Source organism: Cupressus sempervirens, chromosome 3 (assembly GCF_028749045.1).
Source record: "Cupressus sempervirens isolate cs-2001-9-10 chromosome 3, ASM2874904v1, whole genome shotgun sequence".
Lineage (NCBI taxonomy): Eukaryota > Viridiplantae > Streptophyta > Pinopsida > Cupressales > Cupressaceae > Cupressus > Cupressus sempervirens.
The window spans coordinates 1101542279-1101553135 of record NC_143120.1 but is presented as its reverse complement, the minus strand read 5'-3'; the positions used below and the strand labels follow the sequence as shown (position 1 = coordinate 1101553135).

General features: G+C 35.5%; 1 long non-coding RNA gene across 1 annotated transcript; it reads left to right on the top strand.

Annotated features, from left to right (window-relative positions):
* Positions 1-296: 296 nt before the first annotated feature.
* Positions 297-1055, top strand: LOC149570637 (uncharacterized). The gene is made up of 4 exons (XR_016361812.1): positions 297-348; positions 449-520; positions 621-686; positions 773-1055. It is a non-coding gene; the product is annotated as an uncharacterized LOC149570637 (long non-coding RNA).
* The last annotated feature ends 9802 nt before the right edge of the window (positions 1056-10857 follow it).

Below are 10857 nucleotides of genomic sequence, written 5' to 3'. Positions count from 1 at the left end.
AGACATTTGGCATTGACACATAGGCAAATTACAATTATAATAAACTAATTTGATCACATTTCATATTTATAGTGAATGACTAATTAATTAGCATGTATTGACATTGTTCAAAATTTAGGGTCAGAGTGTTGGCGACCCTACTAGCAATCCCCTGGCCCCATTTTTCATCCTGTCGATGAGTCCAGAGGTATGTATCAATTTAATCATTTAAATTAATATATATAAATATTTATTAAGAAATCATATGAAGGATTGACAAAAAAAATTATGCATGTGCATCAGTTCTCTACAGGATCGTCAACATTCACTATGGACTACGAGCCTAGAAGTGATATGAGCTACAAAGAGGTACATTTGTTTCATGTTAATTTAATTCATTTGATTATATTTGTTTCATGTTTCATGTTACATGTAACATGTATTGTATGACATGCAACTCTTGACATAGACTCCTCATCTTCGGCAGTCCGTTGATCGTGAAGTGGCTGCAACTATGGCTTGTTCACAGCCATTGACTGAGGTATGGAAGAATTTTCTTGGTTTTAGTTGTTGTTTATAATAGTTAGTATCAAAATTTCTAATGTTATTTATAAGTGATTATATTGATTGAATTGTTGTAGGGTCTTGTTACACCGAATCGTCCATGAGCCTTCGAGGTGGACTTGCAGAGTGACTATATGATGGCAGTAAGAAAATAATTAATTTTTTGTGTACAAATATTTGATTTTAATGTATAATAATTATTGATTCATATCTACTTTATTTATATCAGCTCGAGTTAGAGAAGAGCCTCAACAAGAGGACGAGCGAGTGTGTTAGGAAGACCCCATCATTGCCATCATCTCCCTCCACACGATGATCGAAGACCTCTAGAGATTTCTTTCCTTCCCCTCATGGGAAGGGGAAGATATAGTTGATAGACATACATGTATAGGCATCAATGGACATATATGTTGGATTTTATGTCAGTGGACATATTCGATATACATTTGATGCATATATGACATTTTATATTTGATGTATGACATTTATTTGAGGCATGACATTATTAGACTTATGACATTATTGGCTAATATATGATATGTTTGTTCATGTACAACATTATTGGTTATCATAATATATTATGCATTCCTTCATGTATGATATTATTGGTTAACATAATATATTATATGTTCATTCATGTATGACATTATTGGTTATCATAATATATTATATGTCCATTCATGTATGACATTATTGGTTATCATAATATATTATGAGGTTGCATAGGTACTTGTACCCACACCCCTGGTACTCGTACCCACGTAACCAAGTACTGAGTACACGTATCCCAAGTATTGGGTACTCAATGGAGAGCATCATAGCTAAGGACCTTGATTAATATTTCAGATTATTTTTTTTAGTTTTTTGTTTGTGTATCAGCTCGTTGTTTATCAAGCTTAATTAATACCTAATCAGTTTGAAACTTTGATAGAATATTGATTAACAATAAACTTTATCACTATTTAAGAATAAGTTTATCATTTCCAATATGTCATCGTCATATGATTTATGATCTTGCTCATGTTTAAATTTTTCCTTCTCTATTATTTGTTTATCAAGCTTAATTCAATACCTAATCAGTTTGAAACGTTGATATAATATTGATCAACAATAAACTTGATCAATGGTAAATCTAGAAATTTATCATTTGCAATATGTCATTGTCATATGATTTATGATCTTCTTGTTCATGTTTAAACATGCCTTCTATGTTATGCATCTAAACGTTTATCATAAATTATTGCTATAAACATATAACAAATTTGAAACTGAAAACAATACATTATATTTGCAAACTTTATCACTGTTCTTGATTTGAAAAATCATTATCATGACTCATAAATTCAAGTTTTCTATAAATATAAAGGTATAATTAAAAATAAAGTTTTACATACCCAAGAACCCCTGTCCCCTATTATAAAAAATAGTTGTACCTGTACCTATACCCATACCTGTACCCTAAGTACCCCAAGTACCCCCATTCCCATGCAACCTCGTATATTATATGTGGATCTTGGTGTTTTCTATACACCTATGTGGTCTATATGATCTATTTATACTTAGAACATCCCCTAACCTTGCCCAACCTCCTCACTAGGTTAACTGATCCAAACTTGCAGCATCACTCCCTTACTTTTCTAGGAACAATATCCCTCCAAAGGTTTTATAGGTCTCTTAGGGTACCATAGCACTCCCCAGTCCAACAAAGGTTTCCATGATGTCTTAAGGTTTTATTGGAACACATGTACTATGCTTGAATGGATAACAACAATGGGTTTGTACCCGATTTCAAGATTCCTTCACAAAAGGCCTACAAGGAGAGCCCCTAATTAGGCGTCCACTTGGATTTCTAAGGCCAAAATATCCTTTTTCTTAGATTTTCAACACCTCTAGCCTTAAGAAAAATTGATACATAGGACCCATGCTCAAGAATTTTTAGGGTCTCAGGGTACGTACAGGTTGTACAACAAAAATAGCAAAATTGAGGGTTTGGTAGGGTTTTCTTGGCTGCCTGCTATCCCCACTTTTAAGAAACCTTCCACAATTCATCAAGACTCCTCCTCCATAAGTTAGAACCTCCTCATACCCCTCTTCAATCCCTTAGAAGGGAAAGTCTTCATTCTTCAAGCTTTGCTCTCGAGAGCTCTTTCTTTGCTGATAGTCCCTAGCCAAGCATTGCCTAGCTCACCTAGGGCTTGGTCAAAGAATTCTTTGCACTCTTCAAGGCCCTTGATTATATAATATAATACATTAGGTTCTATAGCCTTGAAATCTAGAAGACCATGGAATTTCCATAATGGAGACAAGACTTATAGCCCTTTCATGATAAACAACTCCAAAACTAGCAGTAGATAGGTATCTTTGAAGACATTTACAAAACCTTTCAAAACTTGGTCACAAACTATAATTAATGCATGGAAAATGGAAAAAAAACAATAAGACAACTACAACATGCAACAAAATGATAATAGACATGTGATTTTCCTCCAAACAAGATTAAAAACTAGTAAAATCTATGCTAAAACAATCACAGTCTGCTGCATACATTCCAACAGTACGGATTCGTACAAGAAATGAATTGACAACCCTTGATTAGGGTTCTTCCAAGGATAAATAGGTTGCTCCTCAGGTTAGAGATAGGTTTTAGGGCTTTTTCAAAGCTTCTTTACAAAGTACATGAAAATATTATACCTATGTTGGAACCCAATTTTGGTTTTCACAACAAGAAAGAAGATATTCTTACTCAGTTAAATATTCTTGCTTGGCAGTCTAGGAGAACTTGAGAAGATTAGCATAGAGCTAGTAGATTTCTCAAGGAGGAAGAAGATATAGATGATGTTCTTAGACAACTACAACAACAAAGACAAAGACAAAACCGAATAACCTCCAGAAACCAAGAATCCCAAAAATCTTAGTCTATGAACCATTGTTGGGAAAATTGGAGTTTGTATTCTCTAGACAATACATTAGATCTCAAAAAAGGGAAGGTATCTCCGATTCTATATTTCAATAATTATAAGACCTTAACTTTTCACCAAACTTTACAAGGTCTAGGAGAAAAGCAAAAAGTAGACCTTCATCTCCTTTGAAGGAAACCCAGCCAACTCCCACCTTACTATTTGGAAAACTTAAACTTTACATGGGACAAATATTCCCCCTAAAATCACTATCTCAACTCTAATTGTTGTAATAGAACTACTCAAAAGAAAAATTTCTTTTTGAAATAAAACAAAATCATTAATTTCTCAAATATTTTCCTTTTTCAGATTTCTTTGTAAAATAAGTGAATAATCGTAACGAGATGAAATCAAATTGTAAACTCTAGAAACAGAGTAACACAGTAAAAAATATTCAAGCACAAGAGAAGCAGAGCATTTCTGAATCCCAGCAACAGTAATGGAAAGATGAAGAAAACTAAGTCTTACAAACACAAAAACAATTAGAATATAAGATGTTCTCTGTCTTTGATTTTTGTATCTCAAAGATTTGAAGACCTAGAAGATTTTTTATATCACGTTTACAAAATTATTCATTTGCAAGTGTAAATAAAAAAGCCATTCATACAAGATTTTTACTCACCAATTGAGTAGAGAAGTTTCTTGTCATGACCTTGAAAAATGAGGCTCCATCAAATTTCAAAATCAAAGATAAATGCAAATACAAAAAATTGTGCGTGCACTGGTCACATGCCATTGATAATAACAACTTCCTTGTCTGCTCTTCTCATATTTCAAATTTTGGAACCTGAAAATTCATGCATTTGTTAGAAGGTATTAAAAAATATTTACTATTGGCAAGAAATGAATGACAAATCTCTAAAAGTTTCCATAACCTTCAGAGGAGGTGTGAATCAATTCAAATAATGAAATAGAGAGGCAAATGATTTACAAAACATTTTCTAACTTTGTATTGGCCAACACTACGAGTTTTAGCATCACTTGAGATGACATCACAAAATCAAAATAGAGTAAGATCTCCAAAAAATGAGAGAGGTTATTTTAGGTCTCCACAATATGGTTTTATAGGACCTAGAATCACATACATACCTCACACGAGCTCCAAGATATGCCCCATCAAAGATCACTACCCTATGGCATTTAGTGACCCTTAGGGATGTTTCGGTTCGACATGCTTGAGAACGTTCAAGCGCTCAACAAGACAGGATGATCTTGGGGATAGGGTTTACCCAGCCACATGGAGCTAACAAAATAGACAGGTCGATCCCATGATGAAAGATGAGAGAGATTTGGCAGTTGGCAACTTTGTACTGGCCAACACTACAAGTTTCAGCATCACCCGAGATGGCATTGCAAAATCAAAATAGAGAAAGATCTCCAAAAAGTGAGAGAGGTTATTGTAATTCTCTGTAACACAGTCTTATAGGACTTAGAATCACATCCATACCTTGCACGAGCTTTAAGATATGCCCCATCAAAGATTGCTACCCTATGGCATTTAGTGACCCTTAGGGACATTTTGGTTTGGCATGCCCAAGAATGTTTGAGTACTCAATGGGATAGGAAAAGCTTGGGGATAGGGTTTGCTTGGCCACCTAGAGCTAATGGAATAGATAGTTTGATCCCATGATGAAAGGTGAGAGAGATTTGGTAGTTGGAAACTTTGTACTAGCCAACACTACAAGTTTTAGCATCACCTGAGATGACATCGCAAAATCAGAATAGAGTTAGATCTCCAAAAAGTGAGAGAGGTTATTGTAGGTCTTTATAATATGATTCTATAGGACCTAGAATCACATCCATACCTCACACAAGCTCTGAGATATGCCCCATCAAACATTGTTGCTTTATGGCATTTAGTGACCCTTAGGGACATTTCAGTTCGGTGTGCCCGAGAACGTTTGAACGCTCAACGGGATGGGATGAGCTTGGGGATAGGGTTTACCCAGCCACCTAGAGCTAATGGAATAGACAGTTTGATCCCATGATGAATGATGAGGGAGATTTGGCAATTGACAACTTTGTACTGGCCAACACTACAAGTTTCAGCATCACCCGAGATGGCGTCACAAAATCAAAACAAAGTAAGATCTCCAAAAAGTGAGAGAGGTTATTGTAGGTCTCTGCAACATGGTCCTATAGGACCTAGAATCGGATACATACCTCACACAAGCTTCAAGATATGCCACATCAAAGATACTGCCCTATGGCGTTTAGTGACCCTTAGGGACGTTTTGGTTCAACGTGCCCAAGAACATTCGAGTGCTCAATGAGATGAGATGAGCTTGGGGCTAGGCTTTACTCAGCCACCCAGCCCTAACAGAACAAACAATTTGATCCCACAATGAACGGTGAGGGAAATTTGGCAGTTGGCAATTTTATACAGGCCAACACTACAAGTTTTAGCATCACCCAAGATGGCGTCGCAAAATTAAAATGGAGTAAGATCTCCAAAAAGTGAGAGAGGTTATTGTAGGTCTCTATAACATGGTCCTATAGGACCTAGAATCACATCCATATTTCACACGAGCTCCAAGATATGCCCCATCAAAGATCACTTCCCTATGGCATTTAGTGACCCTTAGATACATTTTAGTTCGAGGTGTTCAAGAATGTTTGAGTGCTCAACGGGATGGGACGAGCTCGACACTAGGGTTTACTCAGGCACCTAGAGCTAAAAGAACAAATAGTTCGATCCCACGATGAATGGTGAGGGAGATTTGGCAGTTGGCAACTTTGTACTGGCCAACACTACAAGTTTCAGCATCACCCGAGATGGCGTTGCAAAATCAAAATGGAGTAAGATCTCTAAAAAGAGAGAGAGAGGTTATTTTAGGTCTCCACAACATGGTTCTATAGGACCTAGAATCATATCCATACCTCACACAAACTCTGAGATATACCCTGTCAGAGATCGCTGCCCTATGGCATTTAGTGACTCTTAGGAACGTTTCAGTTTGGCATGCTCGAGAATGTTTGAGCACTTAACGAGATGGGATAAGCTCGTGGCTAGGGTTTACCCAGCCACCCAAAGCTAACAAAATAGACAATTCAATCCCACGACGAATGATGAGGGAGATTTGGCAGTTGGCAACTTTGTACTGGCCAACACTACAAGTTTTAGCATCACCCGAGATGGCGTCGCAAAATCAAAATAGAGTAAGATCTCAAAAAGTGAGAGACGTTATTGTAGTTCTCTACAACATGGTCCTATAGGACTTAGAATTGCATCCATATCTCGCACGAGCTCTAAGATATACCTCGTCAAAGATCACTGCCCTATGGCATTTAGTGACCCTTAGGGACGATTCATTCAGCGTGCTCGAGAACGTTCGAGTGCTCAATGGGATGGGATGAGCTTGGAGCTAGGGTTTACCTGACCACTCAAAGTTAATGGAATAGATAGTTTAGTCCCATGATCCTTTTTCTACTAAGTTGCAAATTTGAGCAACTTTTACAACTTTCAACAATGCAATTTTGCACAAAAAGTGCAATTTTTACATTTTTCACTTGATTCCACTTCTCTGACTTGGAAAAGGTTGAGTAACACTAAAATAAATTAGTTCAAAATGCTCAGCCGTTCACCAATTCCCAAACTCTTGCCATTCACAAATCAACACACTACAAGAGGTCAAATCCTTCATGGTACTTAACCTAGGGCTTGATTGGAAAAATAAAAAAACACATCCTCTAGTCTTGAAACCCAAGAATCCTAAAAAGGACTCTACTAACTACCATTTCCCAAGTGGGCATGAAATTTCAACCAAGGAAATTATGGTTAGAGGCCCATTTTTGCTGTGTGCACCAAAATTTGTCCTAAAAACCTAGTTTCATTAAAAATGCAATAACTTGAGTTAGAAAACACGTAGAAAAATGAGACCAAAAAAAAGAGAAATTTGATTCAAATATTTATCTCAAAAATCTATCACATCTGGTCTAAAAGTTTGTACATTTCATGCAGTGTGCAAGCAACAGTCAAAATGACTCAAAAACTGAATTTCTTTCTCTGCAAATTCTTCCAATCCGTATATTAATGCCCTCCAGAATCAACACAACCACTTAGGACTCTTCCTCACTATTCCAAAAATCCATTCCACCCTTCACCTAGGTTATTAAAACAAGTTTGAGAGCTTTACACCAATTTCTCTTCAAAACTAGGCTGAACACATGATGATGTTCAGCCTAGGGCCTGCAAGCAAAAATAGTAAACCAATTTTTCTGCCCTTGAAGCTCTTCCATATGTAAGAATACACCCCTAAATTTCTTCCCACCAAATGGAATCAAGATCCCACCATTGGATTGCAAGTTAGAGGGCCATAAGTACAATCTATTCAATTTACAGGCTTACCCAGGCAACCCTCAGTAAAATGGCAATATCTTACACAAATGACTAGATCAAAATCTCAAACCAAATGTAAATGAAAGATACTTCAAATAAATATCCAACCATATCAAATTTTCACATGTTCCAATCTATACATATCTTTACAAAAGTAATTCACAGGAAAAATGGCAGAAAATCAGGTTTTTATTGCTTCAAAAGACATCAAATCCATACAACCATTACTCATAGAGGCCTGTATGGTAATCTCATACATATCTAATTCCATTCAAATGGTTATAACCACATTTCAAATGGTGGTTGTAACATACACTTGGTTTTTTAATAAAATTGCAAAGTTGTCAGCATTTTTGCAATTTTTGACATCTTAACTCCTAGACACCTAAAACTTAACCCAATGACCCTAAGGACCTTTATAACCTTATAAGAAACATAAAAATCTTTGTTGCCTTGAAAAATCACTTATATTGCTCATTTTTGACCCCTTGGTTCAATTTGGCACTCTAACTTATAATGACACCTAGAGTCCAATTGACCTTACATCTTGGGTCTTATTACATAATTTTACAACCTTGTTCCTAATTCACAACTAGGATAACACCTATCTATTTTCCATGGTGCCCTACACCAATGATCATCCAACTGGACAAGTTTGGAGTGCTTGGGTGCATGAAAATGCATTAAATTTGATGCCATAGGTATAACAACGAGAGATTTTCCTAAATAAGGCCATGGTTTTATGTAAAAAAGTCAAATTAATCATCATAAACATAGTTTAGGATCAACCAATAGGTCCTGGAAGTGATTTTTTGGTCAAATTTGAAGAAGTCCTAGTTTTTGGCCTTATTTGGTAAGGATTTCATAAAAAGCACATATAGAGAGTTGATGGGTTCAATCCAATTGAAGATTCCTCACTTTAAGATCATATTAAGATGCATTACCAAGTTTTATGGTTGGGAGATAATTATTCCATATAGTTCCTTTGTAAATGGAGGGGTTTTTATGCCTAAAAAGTGGCCCATAGTGTAACAACAAAGACTTATCCAAAACAAACATACCTCATATTTTGATATGTTATAGAGAAGCCAAATGGGTATCCTAATCTTCAATTTATTTTCTTAATGTTATGGGAAAATGTGGAGAAAAATGCAAGAGGACAACATTTTATGCCTAAAAAGTGGCCCATAGTGTGACTATCATCAAATGACAGTTGTTCCAAGCCTCTAAAACTTCAAAATTGTTCTTGGTTGGTTAGGGAAACCTATACTTGGTGTTTCTAATTTTTTTTCTATACTAGTAAGTTAGTGGGGTGTTCACTTGTCCATCTTTCTTAGCATAATTTTTATTGCTCTTTTTATCTTATTTTTGCTTGCTTCACAAGTTTTGTACATAGGGCATTTACCCATGACTTAAACACCTTTAGACAAATTATTTTTTCTCTTTTTACATCATCACTTTGGAAAAGTGGAAACATTACTAACCTAATTTGAAAATCAAGTCTATTCTAGTTATCCTATTGAATTATTGTATCTTCTTTCATGCCAGTTACAACCACATATAAGATTCACCAAGGAAAGTGACCTAAGGCTATCTTTGACATATCACCTAGAAGAGAGTTAGAATTTTTGGGTTTTAATCTATTTTATACTACCTTTAGTGAGTATACACCCTCTTTACCTAGATTTGAAAATAATGTCTCATTGACATTATCTAGGGAGGAGCATGAAAAGAGGATCAACAAACTCCTATCTAGGATGGTAGACAAATGGTTATGGTGTACAGAATGTGGAAAACAAGCCTATATGGAAGAAGCATGACAATTTTTTAAAGGATTTACCAATTAAATTTTTAGACATTGTTCACTTTCACCCCAAAGGTTGAATTTTTTAAGTATGAAAAATATGATGGTAGTGGAGATCCTCATGATCACATTAGGAATTTTTGTGCCATAAGTATGAAATTCTTACATGAACTCACTTATCTCATAAGCCTTTTTTTCTAGAAGTCTTAGTGGGAAAGGTATGGAATGGTTCACAAAATTTTGTCCTCCACTTATGTCATTTGATAAAATGGAAAAGGTATTTCTAACATTATTCCTACAATATCCAACATGCGATCACTATGCTAGACTTATGAAACATCAAACAACACCAAGGAAAATATTCTATTTCCTTTCTTCAGTGATGGAGGAAGCTTTATTCATGATATTCTTGAGGCAAAACCCTGAAGCTGAAAAGATTGATATATTTATCAACAACCTTGTGCCTTAATTGCAACATGAACTTAGGAAACAACTATTTTTCAATTCCTTACAAATTGAGGATGTTTCAGTTTAAAAGGGTGAACTCAATTGATAAAGAACAAAACTGGAACAACAACGATCAAAACAACAATAATGCAAAGGGTAAATCATACTCATGGAATAAGAAAAAGAATATTGCAAATGATGGTATAGTGGACACATCCAAACCTAAGGAGCCTAATGTGATCAACTAGACCAATGACATTCAAACTACAAAACAATATGCTTCTCCAAGAATATTGACTCAAAAAAATCTATGACTCCAGTAGAGGTAAACCATCACGAGTTTCCAAATCTAAGCACACCTGTACACCTCTAGGAGACTCACTTGAATTGGTGTTGAATACTTTGATATTGATTAAAATTATTACACTACCATATAACTATAAACCTTATGAACCCAAGGTTAAGCCTAAATATTGGAATGACAAACACTATTGCATCTATGATAGGAATAAGGGTCATAAGACTAAAAATTATGGTGCAAAGCACCCAACTTTTATTCATCAATATGTTTGTAATAAGGTCAGGGGATATATCTCATGATTTCCTTATGACCCATCCATTTTGTTAAGGACACAAGACCCCTTGGTGTGTTTATAAACCTTGGGTATCATTCAGTCCTAATGAATGATATGTTAGTCATTTCATGTTTTTCTATGTGTTTCTTAGGGGTTTGGAAGCTTAACAAGGTTTCTAAGTGTTAATCAAGT